Here is an 18633-nt window from a genome sequence, read left to right as displayed (position 1 = left end):
AGGGGACCGACAAGATCGACTCCAGCGCGGTTGAACGGTGGGGCACGGCAAGGCAATGGCTGTAGAGGGGCGGCGGTGCTGTGAGGAGGTGTCTTGCGGCGCTGACACGTAGGTTATGACCGAACCTACTGGCGAATGTAGCGATACATACCGCGCCAGTAGTACCGTTGGCGAAGACGGGAGTACGTCCTGAATGTGCCAGGGTGGCCCCATTGGGGGTCATCGTGGAAAGCGCTGCAAATATCCGAGTGCAGATGACGAGGATTAATAAGGAGCCACCTGCGACCGTCGGTTAAGTAATTGCGATGGTACAACAAGCCTTCGCAAACGGCAAAGTGCGGAGCTTGACGATGAAGGGTGAGGGAGGGCGAGTCAGGGGAAGATCGAGATATATGGTCAAGCAGCGAAGCGATCCAGGGCTCTTGGCGCTGTTCCGCCGGTATGTCGATGATGGTAAGGGATGACGAATCGCAGGTGGAAGTTGTTGAGCAGGCAGGTTCAGAAGGTAGGGGCCAACGGTAAAGGGCGTCGGTATCCAAGTATTTTCTTTCCGAGCGATGAAGGGCACGAATATCATATTTTTGAAAGCGTAAAGCCCAGCAAGCGAGGCGTGCAGTGGGGTTTTTCAACGACAATAACCAACACAGGGCATGGTGGTCAGTGACAACGTCAAACTGACGACCGTAAAGGTAAGTGCAATTTGACTGATTACCCAAACTATGGCGAAGCATTCCTTTTCCGTTACGGAGTAATTTGACTCTGCCTTTGTTAGTGTACGGCTGGCATATGCCACAACATACTAGTCAAAGCCACGCTTGCGTTGAGCACCAGTTGGGTGCCGAGTATGGCACCAAGTCCGATACCACTAACGTCCGTGTGAATTTCAGGAGGTGCGGTAAGACCAAAGTGGCGCAATATTGGAGGAGATGTGAGGAATCGGCGAAGCGTTGTAAATGACTGATCACACTCGGGATTCCAAGTCGAGAGGTCAGTGCTGCCGGCAAGAAGCTTCGTCAAGGGGGCGATATTGGAGGCGAAATCGCGGATGAAATGCCGGAAATACGAGCACAAGCCGATGAAGTTTCGGAGCTCCTTTAGAGTGCAGGGCTTGGGGTAATCGGCAACTGCACCAAGCTGCGCAGGATCCGGTAACATGTCTTCTTTGGAGATTACGTGGCCTAAGGTCATAAGTTTACGGCGCCAAAATGGCATTTTTGCAAGTTTATCTGTGTTCCTGCGGCAGTGAGGCACTCGAGAACTTGTTCAAGGCGAGTGATGTGAGAGCAAAAATCCGCGGAAAATACTGCTACATCGTCTAAGTAGCAGAGAGGTCTGCTTTTAAATCCTCTAAGAATAGAGTCCACCATCCTCTGGAGAGTTGCAGGTGCGTTGCAAAGGCCGAAAGACACCACATTAAATTAATATAAACTATCAGGGGTGACAAAGCCGTTTTTGGGGGTCAGATTCAGCCATGGGCACTTCCCAGTAGCCGGAGCCCAGATCCAACGACGAGAAATATTCAGCTCCACCATCCAGGGCGTCGTCAATACGCGTTAATTTATAGACATCCTTGCGTGTAACCTTGTTTGGACGGCGGTAATCGACGCGAAACCTGATTGAACCATCCTTTTTACCCTGCTAGTAACAGCGCAAAATGTAGACAAGGGACGAGACAAGAAGACACCACAAGTGCTGTACAACAACGAACCAACAACCAACAACCAACAACCAACAAGCCCAAGCTGCTATTCTAGCGAAATCCTTTTTACGCGCCAACACTACCGGAGAATCCCAGGGACTGTGCGATTCTTGAATCACGCCACGTTTCAACATATCATCGACGTGGCCACTGAAAACGTGGCGTACGGCTGGTGGTACCCGGTAGGGACGCTAGCGTAGTGGAGCACGGTCACCAGTGTCAATACGGTGAACAACCGCAGACGTGCGCCACAGGGAAGGTTGGTCGAGGTCAAAAGGCGCACGAAAACGTTCAAGTAGTTGAACCAGGGGGGGGGGGGGGGGACACTCCGTATACATCCCATTGGCCGTTTTCGAGCAGACGCTCTTTCGACGCTAGCGCCAAGGTCCCCTTCAGTTACGGCCCTAACCAACGGGCGACGCGTTAAGCAAAATGGCGGCGCACATGATTGTTTACGTTGTCATGGCAACAGCAACAGCAGCCGCGTGGCACCTCCTCTCCTAAACGTTTTTCTTTCCTTTTTGTTTTTATTATGCCGACCCGCTCCACTCCCTTTCCCCCATGCCGCGCGCGCCGCTCACTTTTCTTTTGTTTTTACCCGTAAGCGGCTCGTTTTTTCTTTTTTATAGCGCGCTTGTTACCGCGCGTCACGCGCCAGCTCGCAAGCAATGCGCGCGCTACGCCGCGCATTGGCATTGCTTGCGAGCTGGCGCGTGGTGCGCCGTGGGCTATGCGTTGGCACGCACGCAGTCTTGCCCATACTTATATTATACCAGCATGTACCGGGACATAAAAAACATTCAACTTCCAACACAACAGATGTTTAGTCTCGCTTTATTGACTTCGTTTCCGAAAAGAGATTTTTCTTACAACGTGGTCAACGTGGTTTCTTACAATGTCGGTAGCGACAACCACTTTAGGAGACGGGTACGTAGGGTCTGCGATTATCACACTGAATAGATACAGGGCCAGTTGTGCACCAGCGCAGTCGCCTACAGCATGATGTTCGGAAAGGAAGTCCCAGCCTAGGATAACATCATGCGACGCACGCGAGATGACAAATTAGATGACATACGGCACGTCTTCAATCAAAACAGGAGTGATGCAAGTGGCCAAAGGCTTAACGTGCTACCAGCCCGCCATCCGTAATGACAGGTCAGGAACCGGTATCGTCCTTTTTTTTTCAGTTTGCGGCACAGTAGTTCACTTATCACAGAAACGGCAGCTCCTGTGTCGTCAAGAGTTTCGGGGCGCTATAACGTAAACCTATTCCAATATGTTTTTATTCCAATCTCCTGACGTCAAATTTGCGTCACCGACAACGCAAGCATCGGGCGGTGACCCGCAGGGTTGTTTAAAGAGACCAATCAAATGCTTTCCTCGTTTATAGGAGGTCACTTTTGCTTGCTTTAAAAACGAATAACATTGCCTACACTGAGGGCTTCTCTTATCTCACTGGCTTATAAGAGGCGATAAGCACGGCTCAAGCGGAGAGGGGTTCGATGGGGCCGAGCCAGTGCACTGAAAATCGTTAACCGGATGAAGAGGGTGGGGCGGCGTCTGCGATTGGTCCGCTTTCCCTTACTTAGCTTAGGGTGGCTCGTCGAAAATCGCGGCGGCATGCAACGGAAGGTTAAGAATACTGCTAAAAATGAACATCAGCAAAGAAAAGTTGACTGAGCGAGGTCGTAAACGTGCCGAAAGTGCTCTAAAACGCTACACAGCCACGGAAAAGGCATTATTGTACGCAAATAACGAACATGCTCTCCGTCAGGAGCTAGTAGCCGGTGCCAGAGCGATCGGCGGCTGGCATCTTTTATTCCTTTCGAAACGGTATAGCCTGCGGTTATTCAGAGAAAAAGTCAGTTTTGTTCGGCATATTAATGCATCTTTAACGCGTACTCGTCACTTTGACGCGGTGAGTTTTCGCGGTTTTGTGACGTCGCGTGACAGGCAGGTGAAGTGGGTGCAGCCCTAAAGCTTTTGACCAATAGCCGAGGTCTAATTGCGAAAAGGCGTCGAATCAGAAATACCCGTTTTTCTTTTGTTCTTTGCAGTCATGCGTTATCAGTGTGTTCACATCATATCAGATGGGGAGTTACCGCGGTTTTCGTGACGTCGCGTGACAGACAGGCGAAGTGATGGTGGTTACACAAAGTTGTTGGCCAATGGCGGAGGGACGATTGCAGAATTGCAATAGAAAAGTTTGGAATAGCGTTACGTTATAGCGCCCTTGGTCGCAACACCAGCTATAAACACTGCGATTGCATTAGAGGGCAAAGTATGAGGCCTTGAAAATTTCAACCACAGCGCAATTCTTGCCTGAAGAACTGCGGCTGTTAGTTTTCCCTCGGCGGAGAATTGCACCACCGGAGCATGGGGGAAATTGAGCGGCGGCGAGATGAAGGCTACCGACTTGAGCTGAAGGTGGCACAACGTGAACAAGAGTCCGAAGCGTCAGCGTCTTGGCGTTCTGGTAGTTGAGGCGTGTATTCAAAGCGGGGCGCGACGTGACGAAAGTACCCTACACGGTGGCAACATTGGCGCACAGCATGCCCAGTGGTGCCGCACTGGTAGCAGACGGGGCGATTATCTGGAATACGCCATTGGTTTTGAGAGAGTCCAGGAGGTGGGTATGCTGGTACGTAAACCGTGCGTTCCGCACGTGGCGGCGAGTAGAAGCTGCTGGTTACTGGGCTGGTTAGCGCTGGCGGCGCTCGCGCATATGAGCGAGTCACGGTGGTGGTGGTGGTGGTTATAAACTTTATTGAAAGGGGGAAGGGTAAATAGGGACGTGGCTGAGAGTTAGGGCTCAAGTAAGGCCCTGGGCCTGCTTGGCCTTTTCCGCCCAGTCCACCAGTTCAAGTTGTCGGTCGACGTCCCCGGAACTGGGCCAGGCGGTCCAGTCAGTCTCGCTGCTGACGGGGGGATGACTTCAGCGTAAGTGAGAGGCGCTGTAAGGTCTGTTCGTGCCGCAGGGGATGGCAGTGCCTCAGCGACTTGCGTCTGAATGACACAATGGCGTGGCTTGTGCAACATGGTAGGGGTTTCGGGAACAGATGCCACAAGGGGGAGCTGGCGGGCCACTTCTTCCTGGATGTACTGCTGAATTTGCGGTGGCAGGGCGGTATAGGCAACTCCAGTACCTGTTGTTTCCAAGGCTGAAATTTCTGCAGATTGCATAGTGGTACGACGCGTGGAAAGGCGCTCTTTACCCAGCTCATCATTACTTTGGCACAGTTCCATTACTTGGGTGATTGTCCGAGGGTTCTTGGCTACCAAAATATGGAAGGCATCGTCGTCTATGCCTTTCAGGATGTGCCTTCGTTTCTCGGTTTCCGCCATTGAAGCATTCACCCACCTACAGAAGTCGATAACGTGTTCAATATAGCTCGTGAAGGACTCACCATTTTGTTGATCTCGGCCACGCAGGCGGTATTCAGCGCGAAGCTTGTGCACGGCTGGCCGACCGAAGAACGAGGTTAGGGTTTCCTTGAAAACCGACCAGGTCGTAAAATCGGCTTCATGATTGCAGAACCATAAGCTGGCCGCATCATTCAGGTAAACGACGACGTGAGTCAGCTTGACAGCGTCATCCCACTTGGTATTAGTGCTACAGCGTTCATACTAGGACAACTTGTCTTCGACATCGCGATCATCAGTCCCGCCAAATGTCGGAGGGTCACGCTGACAAACCACACCAGTACAAATGGAAGGCTCGGGGATGAGTACGGCTTGAGTGGTAGTTAAAAAAATAAATTATGGTGTTTTACGTGCCAAAATACTTTGTGATTATGAGGCACGCCGTAGTGGAGGATTCCGCAAATTTTGACCACCTGGCGTTGTTTAACCTGCACCCAAATCTAAGTACACGGGTGTTTTCTCATTTCGCCTCCATCGAAATGCGGCCGCCATGGCCGGGTTTCGATCCTGCGACCTCGTGCTCAGCAGTCCAACACCATAGCCACTGAGCGACCACGCGGGTCATGGTTAATTTGATGCACTTACTGCTTTTTTCTGACTTGTTCGCTTGTGTTATCTGTATTGTGTGCTCCTGACGGCAACTAAAAGCTGTGCTTGTGTGCAGTCGAGTGCCTTTATACTTTAACTGTATATAGACCGTTTTTCTCCTCTGCTCTCGGTATTGATGCACTCTATGAGAACACTACTATGTTAAGGTATAGCGCTTGAATATTGAACGCACTTGAATGTTACTCTGACGTATCAATAACTGAACACGGTACATTAAAGAATCACTATGTATATCTAATTTATATTACGAATACTTGTGAATGTTTTGGAGGTGTTAAGATCCTGGCTCCTTATCGGAATAGTCTTGTACGTATGACTTAATGAAGTAATTGGAATAGAATCTCATATAGAGGAACACATTTCAGGGCAGTCATTCTTTGGATGCTTCATTTGTGAATTGTGCCATTTTGAATACTTTTGTTGCACTGTGCTGATGTTATTGTTGCTAAATCATTCTCAATAATCAAAATGCCGTTACCGCGGCGGCTTTGCATTTACTAGTATTAGTATATTTTATTAGTATAGTCGCCTTTATTAGGCGACTATACTTTTCTGTGTAAACAAACTGCGCGGTACTTCAAACACTTCGCACAAGCAACGGCGCACATGCGCTATGCCAGAGAAAAAGTGTCTTAGTTGCGGAAATATTCTTCAGAGACAAGTGGTGTAGCAGTGAGAGGAGGGTTCAGTCAGAGAGGGAAGGTCCTCTAATGGGACGTGATGCTGTCACGGAGTGCGCTTTCAATTTTAGATAACGATGTTGAGGAACAAGCTATCTAACAAAAGATATAAAAACGTCATGGCATAGAAGCGCAATACTAAAATTTCTTAATGGCAAGATGAGACAGAGCAGACTAATAACTCAAACTCAAAGGAAACACTCAAATCTTGATAATTTGAGACATTCGCAAATGGCTTGGTAATCGATTATCCTTGGCGCACTCAAACGACACGCTCTCTACTTCTAGAAATTGCGCACGCACATGCTACCCATAAAACGCGTGACAATCGGCAACAAGACTAATTTGCCACTGAGAAATCTATACAATCGCTCGCTTTTTTCTTTCTCTTCTCGCTCTGTTTTCATCTTGCAGCCTAATTGGCGCTGTCCTTTTTATGTGTATTCACTGAAGCGCATGTTCTCTGAAACTCGCATCACTTGAAACATCATCGATACTCAAAAGCAAGGAATATAAACAAATGCGAAAAAAGAAAACGCGCTGTTCTAGCGATGGCTATCCAGAACAGCTTTAATCACACTTATTTCAGTACCTGTAATTCGCTTTTGAGTAAGAACGCACTTTATCGTGAGTTCTGCAATTCTGCTCACACCAGCCTACTTCTACGTATACGCCTCCTTTGTGTCCATGCGAAAACACCCGTGTGCTTAGATTTAGGTGCACGTTAAAGAACCCCAGGTGGTCTAAATTTCCGGAGTCCTCCACTACGGCGTGCCTCATAATCAGAAAGTGGTTTTGGCACGTAAAACCCCAAAATATTATTAATATATTATCCTTTGTGTCGATTCATTTTACTCATTCTGAGTAGGTTAGATGACACAAAAATATTACAAACAAACGAAAAGTTGCAGGCATTTATCAGCATCGGTAAAACATATCTACATGAGCCAATGAGGTTGAAACACCGTAGAGTAATTTTTTTTTTCGAGTACACTGCTAATCGCGCTGTTCCGAGATGCATAATGTGGAGGCTAACAGATTTACAAGCGAACAAACCAAGGAGACTACGCAAGGAATTATGCTGCCCTGTGCTTTCTGGAATTTGAATATAATTGTAGGACAAGCCTAACACATATATATTAATGCGAAAGCATTGCATGCCCCACTACACGAAAACCCGTCGTAGTCCGCTCCATGACCGAACGATGGCAGCAAAAATGACCTACGGTGCGAAGACTAAAACACGTCAAAAAAATGCTCGGTTGCCAAGTGCCAAATAAATACCCGCCGGGCGTATGTACTACAAACAAATTTCAGTTCACCTCGCGAAAGGAAATATATGGAATCGTACCTCATACACAAGTTTAACTGCCTACACCCGACGGCAATTAATTTGGCACGTGGCAACATTTAATCTTTAAAAGCGGTAACTTAAACCTCAAATTCTCATATCATCCACCAAGACACAAAGCACATTATGCCACCAGCTAGCCTTAATTCCTACCCTCACCTATTCCTCCATTTCGAAAATGTTTTCCTGCCTACTACTCAATTTAATGTACTCTTTCATGTTTTTACGCTTATATCAACTGTACGACCACCTTTTCCCATGTACACCAGCCCCCGCCCGCTTCTGCGCACGTCCCCTCCTATTTGTGATTCCGGTTTCGGTTCCCCCTTCCTATTTTTTTGGCTGTTTTCTATTATATTTTTTAAAACACCCTCACCAACACATTCCGAAGTCCCTGACGTCATTATACCTTTTTCGGCGCCTGAGCCGCACAGGGTATCGCCATTTCTGTATACCGCCGTAACGACACCTACGTTGAGCTACTGGGGCTAACGGTCCTTGACAGACCTTGCCGCTGCCTTCCAGATACGCCATACATTGCATCCCAGACTCCTTGTCGCCATCTTAACTACTTCAAAATTACTCGGCGCATTCCTGCTGTGCTACTAAAGTCACGATTTCAACTAAGGTACGTTTTTGCCTGTTGTGTTACTCGGGCACTGATCGCCTAGCCGGCTCTTCTAATGCCACTAAAACATGCCGCCAACGACATCTCTGAATGCTCCCTAACCTCTCCCTTCCTCAACGCCCTCCCATGCCCCTCTACCTTTTTTTCTTGTTCTTTCTCCCCCTTTTCCCCTCTTGGTGTCTCCCACCCCCCGTTCTTTTCTCTCTCCTTTTCTTTTCCTTTTCTCCCCACCTTCCCACTCCCCCACTCTTGTCCCCTCGTCTTGGGAACGACGCTCACAGACGACAGGCGACAGCGCTCATTTTCTCTGAAGTCTCTCTCTTTATAACCAACCGCCACCGACGACAAACGCACGAGACGTCACTGCACTGACCCGTTAAAACTAACATGCCGAGGATGATGAGGCCGCCTTTGACGAAGGTAGGTCCTCCTATCGAAACGTTGGCAAGCCTTCCTGAGGCACTTTATCCCTGTTTACAAACTTTGTACCACAGTGTGCTATTCCATCTGTCAGCCCCTTTCTTGATTTTGGACCAGCCACACTTAGGTAGATACCATAGACTAAACCCAACATTGCACAATAACTCTTGCCCATGGTGCGGGTCCTGGCCTTCATTGCCTTACGTAACATGGAAGTGCGCCAAAGGACCTCGTACTGTCAATTCACCTTTGGTAATCACCTTACTAAGGGAGGCCTGGGAGGCTATCCTCGCTCTTGCTGACCTCGAGGTCCAGAAAGGTCTCCTGGATCAAACTGGGCCGGTCGCGGTGGCCACTGGAGTCTTGGAATAGGGAACTACCCTGCACCCCTCCCTTCCCTCATTTTTCCCTAAACAATGACTGTTTATTGCTCCTCCTCCTCGCGGGCCATCGAGCGCGTTGAGACGTGTGGCGCGTTGTGATTTGGCCTGAACCAAGCGCAGTTCACGGAAACCCTCCTAAAAAAATTATATATACTCAATTATGTATGGCCACACATGTGCAGGTCATAAATACCAGGTTCTCTAGCCGAGTGCCATCCGTGCGGTATAACCGAGCTCAGATTGGTCCACCTTGATTGATCAAATAGGGCACCACTGTAGGTTAAATGAGGCGTACAACTCCTGCGGGACCCGCCGTGGTTGCTGTGGTTATGGTGTTAGACTGCTGAGCACGAGGTCGCGGGATCGGACCCCGGCCACGGCGGCCGCATTTCGATAGGGGCGAAATGCGAAAACACCCGTGTACTTATAATTAGGTGCACGTTAAAGAACCCCAGGTGATCGAAATTTTCGGAGTCCTCCACTACGGCGTGCATAATCAGAAAGTGGTTTTCTCACGTAAAACCCCATAATTTAATTTTTAATTTACCTCCTGCGGGGACGCTGGAGTATCCGTCTCCAGTGCAAGAGGACCGTGATTCAAATCCCGGTGCCGCGCAATTCTCCACCGGAAAATAGAAAAAAAACCGTGTGTTGAGAAAATTGCACAAACAGGCCTGGAGTGCGGCCTGATCCCGGTGACCAGAACCGGTAACGCACTCTCTCCCCAGAGCAGGATTGGCCACCCTTGTGCAGTACTTGGCCACGACCTCCTATATGAATACAACAATCAAACCCCGGCCCTCAGTCCCCAGCAGCCGCGAAGCAACTGACCACGGCGGCGGTCAGATCTGTGACGCTGCAGAGGGTGCTAAAAATACCTGGCTCCGGACAGGCCGCCATTGGAATCTGAACCTGGCAACGCTTAACGTTAGAACGCTATCTAGTGAGGCGAGTCTAGCAGTGTTATTGGAGGAATTAGAGGGTAGTAAATGGGATATAATAGGGCTCAGTGAGGTTAGGAGGACAAAAGAAGCATATACAGTGCTAAAAAGCGGGCATGTACTGTGTTACCGGGGCTTAGCGGAGAGACGAGAACTAGGAGCCGGATTCCTGATTAATAAGGAAATAGCTGGTAACATACAGGAATTCTATAGCATTACCGAGAGGGTGGCAGGTGTTGTTGTGAAACTTAATAAGAGGTACAAATTGAAGGTGGTACAAGTCTATGCCCCTACATGCAGTCATGATGACCAGGAAGTCGAAAGCTTTTATGAAGACGTGGAATCGGCGATTCCACGTCTTCAAAACAAAATACACTATACTGATGGGCGACTTCAATGCCAGGGTAGGCAAGAAGCAGGCTGGAGACAAGTCAGTGGGGGAATATGGCATAGGCTCTAGGAATAGCAGAGGAGAATTATTAGTAGAGTTTGCAGAACAGAATAATATGCGAATAATGAATACCTTTTTCCGCAAGCGTGTTAGTCGAAAGTGGACGTGGAGGAGCCCGAATGGTGAGACTAGAAATGAAATCGACTTCATACTCTGCGCGAACCCTGGCATCATACAAGATGTAGACGTGCTCGGCAAGGTACGCTGCAGTGACCATAGGATGGTAAGAACTCGAATTAGCCTAGACTTGAGGAGGGAACGGAAGAAACTGGTACACAAGAAGCCAATCAATGAGTTAGCGGTAAGAGGGAAACTAGAGGAATTCCGGATCAAGCTACAGAACAGGTATTCGGCTTTAACTCAGGAAGAGGACCTTAGTGTTGAAGCAATGAAAGACAATCTCATGGGCATCATTAAGGAGTGCGCCATAGAAGTCGGTGGTAATGCCGTTAGACAGGAAACCAGTAAGCTATCGCAGGAGACGAAAGATCTGATCAAGAAACGCCAATGTATGAAAGCCTTTTACCCTACAGCTAGAATAGAACTGGCAGAACTCTCCAAGCTAATCAACAAGCGTAAGACAGCGGACATCAGGAACTATAATATGGATAGAATTGAACAGGCTCTCAGGAACGGAGGAAGCCTAAAAACAGTGAAGAAGAAACTAGGAATAGGCAAGAATCAGATGTGTGCGTCAAGAGACAAAGCCGGCAATATCGTTACTAATATGGATGAGATAGTTCAAGTGGCTGAGGAGTTCTATAGAGATTTATACAGTACCAGTGGCACCCACGACGATAGTGGAAGAGAGAGTAGCCTAGAGGAATTCGAAATCCCACAGGTAACACCAGAAGAAGTAAAGAAAGCCTTAGGAGCTATGCAAAGGGGGAAGGCCGCTGGGGAGGATCAGGTAACAGCAGATTTGTTGAAGGATGGAGGTCACATTGTTCCAGAGAAACTGGCCACCCTGTATACGCAATGCCTCATAACCTCGAGCGTACCGGAATCTTGGAAGAACGCTAACACAATCCTAATCCATAAGAAAGGGGACGCCAAAGACTTGAAAAATTATAGACCGATCAGCTTACTGTCCGTTGCCTACAAAGTATTTACTAAGGTAATCGCAAATAGAATCAGGAACACCTTAGACTTCTGTCAACCAAAGGACCAGGCAGGATTCCGTAAAGGCTACTCAACAATAGACCATATTCACACTATCAATCAACTGATAGAGAAATATGCAGAATATAACCAACCCTTATATATAGCTTTCATTGATTACGAGAAAGCGTTTGATTCAGTCGAAACCTCAGCGGTCATGGAGGCATTACGGAATCAGGGTGTAGATGAGCCATATGTAAAAATACTGGAAGATATCTATAGCGGCTCCACAGCCACCGTAGTCCTCCACAAACAAAGCAACAAAATCCCTATAAAGAAAGGCGTCAGACAGGGAGATACGACATCTCCAATGCTATTCACGGCATGTTTTCAGGAGGTATTCAGAGGCCTGGAGTGGGAAGAATTGGGGATAAAAGTTGATGGAGAATACCTTAGCAACTTGCGATTCGCTGATGATATTGCCTTGCTTAGTAGCTCAGGAGACCAATCGCAATGCATGCTCACTGACCGGGAGAGGCAAAGCAGAAGGGTTGGGTCTGAAAATTAATCTGCAGAAAACTAAAGTATTGTTTAACAGTCTCGGAAGAGAACAGCAGTTTACAATAGGTAGCGAAGCACTGGAAGTGGTAAGGGAATACATCTACTTAAGGCAGGTAGTGACCACGGATCCGGATCATGAGACTGAAATAACCAGAATAATAAGAATGGGCTGGGGTACGTTTGGCAGGCATTCTCAAATCATGAACAGCAGGTTGCCACTATCCCTCAAAAGGAAAGTGTATAACAGCTGTGTGTTACCAGTACTCACATATGTGGCAGAAACCTGGAGGCTTACGAAAAGGGTTCTGCTGAAATTGAGGACGACGCAATGAGCTATGGAAAGAAGAATGATGGGTGTAACGTTAAGGGATAAGAAAAGAGCAGATTGGGTGAGGCAACATACGCGGGTAAACGACATCTTAGTTGAAATCAAGAAAAAGAAATGGGCATGGGCCGGACATGTTATGAGGAGGGAAGATAACCGATGGTCACTAAGGGTTACGGACTGGATTCCAAGGCAAGGGAAGCGGAGCAGGGGGCGGCAGGAAGTTAGGTAGGCGGATGACATTGAGACGTTTGCAGGGACAACATGGCCACAATTAGTACATGACCGGGGTAGTTGGAGAAGTATGGGAGAGGCCTTTGCCCTGCAGTGGGCGTAATTAGGCTGATGATGATGATGATGATGATGATCATGATGATGATCATAATGATGATGATGAAGCGCGGTTCAAACGCAGGCGAAAGCTTGCGCGGCCAATTAACGCGCGGAAACGAACATTTCATCTAAGGAACCATAGCGCTTTCATATTTTCACACGTAAGCAGTCTTAAGTGTGTCTGCCGATTTTTTTTTTTTTACAAGTGTGCGCAATTATTCATTGAGGAGCGTCTCCTATAGGTTAGCGTTTCAGCAACCACAGCCAGCGGTTCCCTCTTCGGCTTTATGACAACTGCAGTGCTCACTACGCGCAAAATATAAAAGCGTCGTCTTCCGAGTCTCCAGTAAATACTCCAGGCTATCCTTGAATGCCGAAGCAGGCCTAGTGGACGCCAAGTCGCTGGTATTCCAGTGCATCTGCCACTGGAGTACCGTGCTATGGTTAAGCATATTTTAAGGATTTGCCACATTCTGCAAGTAGGTGCTTTGTAGCGTTTACAGTAGTTGCCAGAGAACAGCTGCGTCTACGGCACAGGGCATATATGTGTATGCTGCACGGCGCTCCTTGCCTCGTGAAGGCGGGAAAGCCTCTTCATGCAGAAATATCCAATGCTGCAGGATTTATTACGGCGACGATGTGTGAAACTGGTGCGCTGCTACACTAAGAACTCCTAATAGGAAGGTCAGATAGGCCTACCAACCCGGCGAAGCTGCCCTTGATGAAGGAAATTGGCGGTAACAAGAACAGACTATTGTTCTTGAAAGAGGTAGACGATGCGAGTAGCTCGCCGCAGTTTTGTCAGGTAAAAAGATCGTTCTGTTTGTTTTTGCCGTTGTACAGGGTGCAATAAAGACAGGGTGATAATCAAACAAGGACGAAAGTAAAGCCAACGCTCAAAAAGAAAGAAACTGTTCTGTTTTTACGATTGCGAGATGTGAAACAGAAGCCAAGGCACGAAGCTGTCATAACTACCGAATGATTTTGTTTGGAGGATGCCGAATTTTTTCTGGTATTGTGGATAGCCGTCTTTTTGTGACGCTAAATGCCAATCCACAGACTGGGGGGGGGGGGTGAGGGGGGGGGCGATGCCATCAACCGGTTCCGTTCTGTGCGACAAACGTAAGGAACAACACTAGGTAATGTTCCGGTAGTACCCTTGAATACATACTCTGAAAAATAACTACAATATAAATCGGCAGCGATGCATCATTGCGATAGGAAAACCGCCTATGACAATACTCGTATAGAGCAAAATCCACAAGAGCGCTTTTCCTTTCGATTTATACCCTTCACGACGGATTCTGGGTCGCGCCCACGCCGAGTGGTCAGTTGCTTGCGGGCTTCCGCTGTTTTGTGGCGAGCGCGTTTCGTGCAAAGCATGCAAGTTCACGCTGGTGCTTTGGATGTTTATACGTGCCTCTCTTTGGGATGGGCTAAGCGAGGCGGACTTTACTGTCATGAGGGTGGACGTTTTACGATCGCGTTACGCTGGGAGCCATGCAACGGTTCCTCCTGCGAAATTCTCGGCGCGTTGCTGAGAGGATGTTTGGCGCATCGCTCCCAGGCTCCTAGCTTTGAGGCGATGCTACAACGGCGCCTCTAAGCTGCCTCGAAGGGCCAGCTATCAAACAAAGTGCTTCGAAGCGAAGGAACGGAGCAGATTTAAAACTAAAGGACTCGCGCAGTCTAAAGTTCGTCGTGATGTAGATAACTAGATGGCACAAGCGGCCTATATACCTAAATATATATATATATATATATATATATATATATATATATATATATATATATATATATATATATATATATATATATCCCCCAGTGAAAGCGCTAGAGAGATTGACCCACTAGATAGAAAGCACTGGAGTGGATGACCCCCTATGACGACCCTTTTCTTCGCTAGAATTACTTCCGGGAACAAAAAGGGAGCCGTCCGACGACCTAATAGCTCCTCACTATGAGTGCATCATAGTAGGCCTTGACGCACTCGACGTTGACAGTGTCTCGTCCACGACGGCGCATGTCCGAAGACGGTTCAACGGGTTCGATCACGTAGTTGACGGGGATGCGCGTTCGACGACTCGGTAGGGCCGATCATACTTGTGTAGTAGTTTTGAAGAGAGACCAGGTGCAGCGGAAGGAACCAAGAGCCACATAAGCGCTCCAGGAAGGAAGACTGGCGCAGAAGTGGTGTCACCATGAGTACCCTTCTGGTGCTGTTGGTCAGTGGAGCTAAAGGCCCGAGCGATATCACGGCACTCTTCGGCATGTCTTGCTGTGGCAGGAATGGGCGTACATTCAGATGTATCAGGCCGGTATGGTAGGATTGTGTCGATGGTGTGTGGCGTTTGCCGACCGTACAGTAAGAAAAAGGGTGTAAAGCCGGGAGTGCTTTGAGTAGCGGTGTTGTACGCGTACGTCACGAAGGCCAGAATGACGTCCCAATTCGTGTGGTCGGAGGCGCCGTACACGCAAGCATATCGCCGAGCGTACTGTTGTAGCGTTCCGTAAGGCCATTGGTTTGAGGATGGTACACCGCAGTTGTACCATGAATAACGTGGCATTCTTTAAGAACGGCTTCAAGCAATTCGGACAGGAAGACGCGTCCGCGACCACTGAGGAGCTCCCGTGGTGGCCGCAGAATGTTTCGACCAAGCAGGAAGGAGGCAACATCGCACGCTGCAGCTGCCTGGAGAGCTGCGGTTTCGGCGTATCGCGAGAGGTGGTAGACGGCGAAATGGCCCAGCGGTTTCCAGCCGATGTCAGTGGAAGGGGCCCATACAAATCGATGCCGACGCGCCCAAACGGCCGGGTAGGGCAAGCTAAAAGTTTAAAAATGGCTGGCGTGAGGCGGGGTGAAGGTTTGCGGTGCTGACAATCGGGGCAAGAGCGAACGAACTTGTGAACGTAGCTGTACATCCCTCGCCAGTATTACCGATGTAGATGGCGCTGGTACGTTTTGAAAACTCCAGAGTGCACACTGCGGATCGGCGTGGAAAGCTGCGTATATGTCGGAATGGAGACTGCGAGGTCCTACAAACAACCACTGGCGACTCTCGGGGTTATGATTGCGTCGGTGAAGCAAGTCGTCACGAATTTCAGCTGCAACTGCGCATGTGGCGGCTGCTATAGCGGTCGCCCGGCGATATCTCGAGAGCGATACTCGTTGGAGGCAGAGTCTAGGTGCGTCGGCTGCTTGCAGTTATTTGCATGCTGCGTGTTCTCGGCCCTCACTTTTCGCTGAAGCCCGCTAGACAGCACAAATGTCACTTCGCTCTCTGCTGCTGCAGCGTTTCCTCACGCCATCGTTTTGACATCGAGTTTCCGCGGTCATCGAGTCAGATGTGTACGTGTTTGCTTGTGCGCGCGTGACACGGTGCTTGTTAATTTGGTTAGTGTGCCTTTGTTTACAAGTTTATACGGCCGATAAAGCTACTATTCTTACTTCATTTAGCTTTCCACCAATTTGCTATTGCAACGGACGATTAGCCTTTCTGGTGAAACCACGCCTTTTCTCTTACTTTACCGCGCAGCAGACGGCGCCGAAACCAAAACAAAAAAGGGCTTAGCGCTGGAACGACGTATAAACATGGAAGCCATGACTGAACGCCATCCTTCCACTGCCGACATTGCCTAAAAACACAGCCTTCTAGATTACCTACAATATCTTTCTAGCAAAAATGAGCTTTGGGCTTTCATACACTGGCATTCCCGAATTTTATCGTTGTTTACGTGGTCCTGAAGACTAGGAACTCCTTCAGGCAAAAATAGGCAATATATAGTCGTGTCGCTAACTAGGAATTTTCGACGCCAATCCACATAAAGAGAGCCCGATTTGGCTATTAATAGCCCAATATGGCAACCCTGAGGATCACCTTTCTCCGGTGCTATGCTGTTCCGCGATGTTGTGCGTGAGGTGGGGCAACTCCGAGTGAAAAACTAGATTGCCGGCTCCGCTTCCCTTTGCACTGTGGGTGGGTGTTCTCTTAGAAGCTAAACAGTGTGCTCTTTCCTCAGGGTGCGTGAGTGATACACGTTTATTTATTTATTTTATTTACATATACTGCACCCCAATATAGGGCTATAGCAGGAGTGGGAACATTATTCATTACACATTAAAAACACAGATAAACATAGAAAGATGAATGATCAAAAAGAAGGGCTTTACATGTTAGCGAAGCGCTTACTAGTGCTAGCTATGAAATATTTCAGTGATAGAGAACGAATGTTACCAGGTAGAGAATTCCAAAGCTCTATTGTACGTGGATATAGTTACAATCAGAAACACCAGAGGTGGAGTTATTAATTCAACATAAAAGTCTTGAGGCTTCATTGTGATAACGCGAAAGTAATGGCTCAATGTGCAAAGTTTGTTGAGCCTGTGTTGGTGAGAAAGTGCGGCTGTAACTTTGGCATATGAAATTGATAGATTATCGTTGAACGTTATTGAACGAGCTTATTTCGCATTGTTTGCAGGGAAGCCAAACGACAGATGCACATTCTAGAAAATGGCGAATTCACGTTTTACATAATAAATGTTTAGTATCGCGGAGGGCCTTAGCTAAAGTGCAGTGCAGACCAATTTTTTTTAGGGCTTTGCCGTTTACATATTCAATATGTTTAGACCATGAAAGATGTTCGGTTAGAATGACAACTAAGGACACCTACTGAGACAATCTTTTAAGTTGGATGCCGAACAAAGAATAATAGAACGAGAAGGGGCTCTGTCTATTAGAAAATTACATCACTACTGTTTTACTACAGTTGATGTTCATTTGCCACGTTTTGCACTAAGCGCAGAAAGACATAAGGGATTTGGCGACACGGTGGTGGTCATCAATGGAGTTAATAGATTCGTATAATACGCAGCCATCTGCGTAATGTCTGATTTTAGTTGATGTGCTAAGAGGTAAATCATTGATGTATATTATAAATAATAAAGGGCCTAAAACGGATCACTGAGGAACGCCTGACGTAACGTCAACAGTGGAGCCCACTGAGTTAAAACAAACATATTTTGAGTGATAGTGAAGAAAACTGGCTATCCAAGATACAAGATAGGTATTATTGAATATGGTGTTTAATTTTAGCAGTAGTTTAGAATGAATTACAGAGTCAAAAGCTTTAGAGAAGTCAATAAAGATGGTATCCACTTGATTGCCTATGTTTAGGTTAGAAGCTATATAATGAAGAAAATTGACTAATTGCGTTACAGTGCTATAACCACGACGGAACTAATGCTGGGTCGATGTTAGAACAGCATTAGAGTTAAGGAACTCGATTATATGTTTGTGAATAATGCGCTCTAACATCTTGCATGACTAGGGCGTGAAAGATATCGACTTGTAATTAGAGAGAAGTTGTTTATCACCTGATTTATATCAAGCCCGGACTTTGGCTATATTCCATTTAGTTGGTACTTCACCAGAGTCTAAGGATTTCCGGAAGATTATAGTAAAGTACTGAGCTGTCCATAGGGCGTATCTTACAAGGAAGTAATTCGGGATACTGTCTGAACCGGTACACTTTTTAGTGTCGAGATTCACGGTTATGTTTAAGACATCATCAGAACTTATTGTAATGTCACCTAATTTATTAGTTTGTGCATCGTAACTAAACTAAACAACGCCATGTTCGGGGCCACTCTCCTGCAGTTGAAGCAAGAGCATTCGCTACGTTTTCTTCTCTATGGCTGAAACAGTTGAATGGCCATTCTACTCTCTCT

General features: G+C 47.6%; 1 pseudogene; it reads right to left on the bottom strand.

Moving 5' to 3' along the window:
* LOC135913470 (uncharacterized) overlaps positions 1–18633 on the bottom strand; it is a 478190-nt pseudogene that overhangs the window by 315462 nt on the left and 144095 nt on the right.

This window comes from Dermacentor albipictus, chromosome 8 (genome assembly GCF_038994185.2).
Source record: "Dermacentor albipictus isolate Rhodes 1998 colony chromosome 8, USDA_Dalb.pri_finalv2, whole genome shotgun sequence".
Lineage (NCBI taxonomy): Eukaryota > Metazoa > Arthropoda > Arachnida > Ixodida > Ixodidae > Dermacentor > Dermacentor albipictus.
This window is presented reverse-complemented; position numbering and strand designations above follow the sequence as displayed.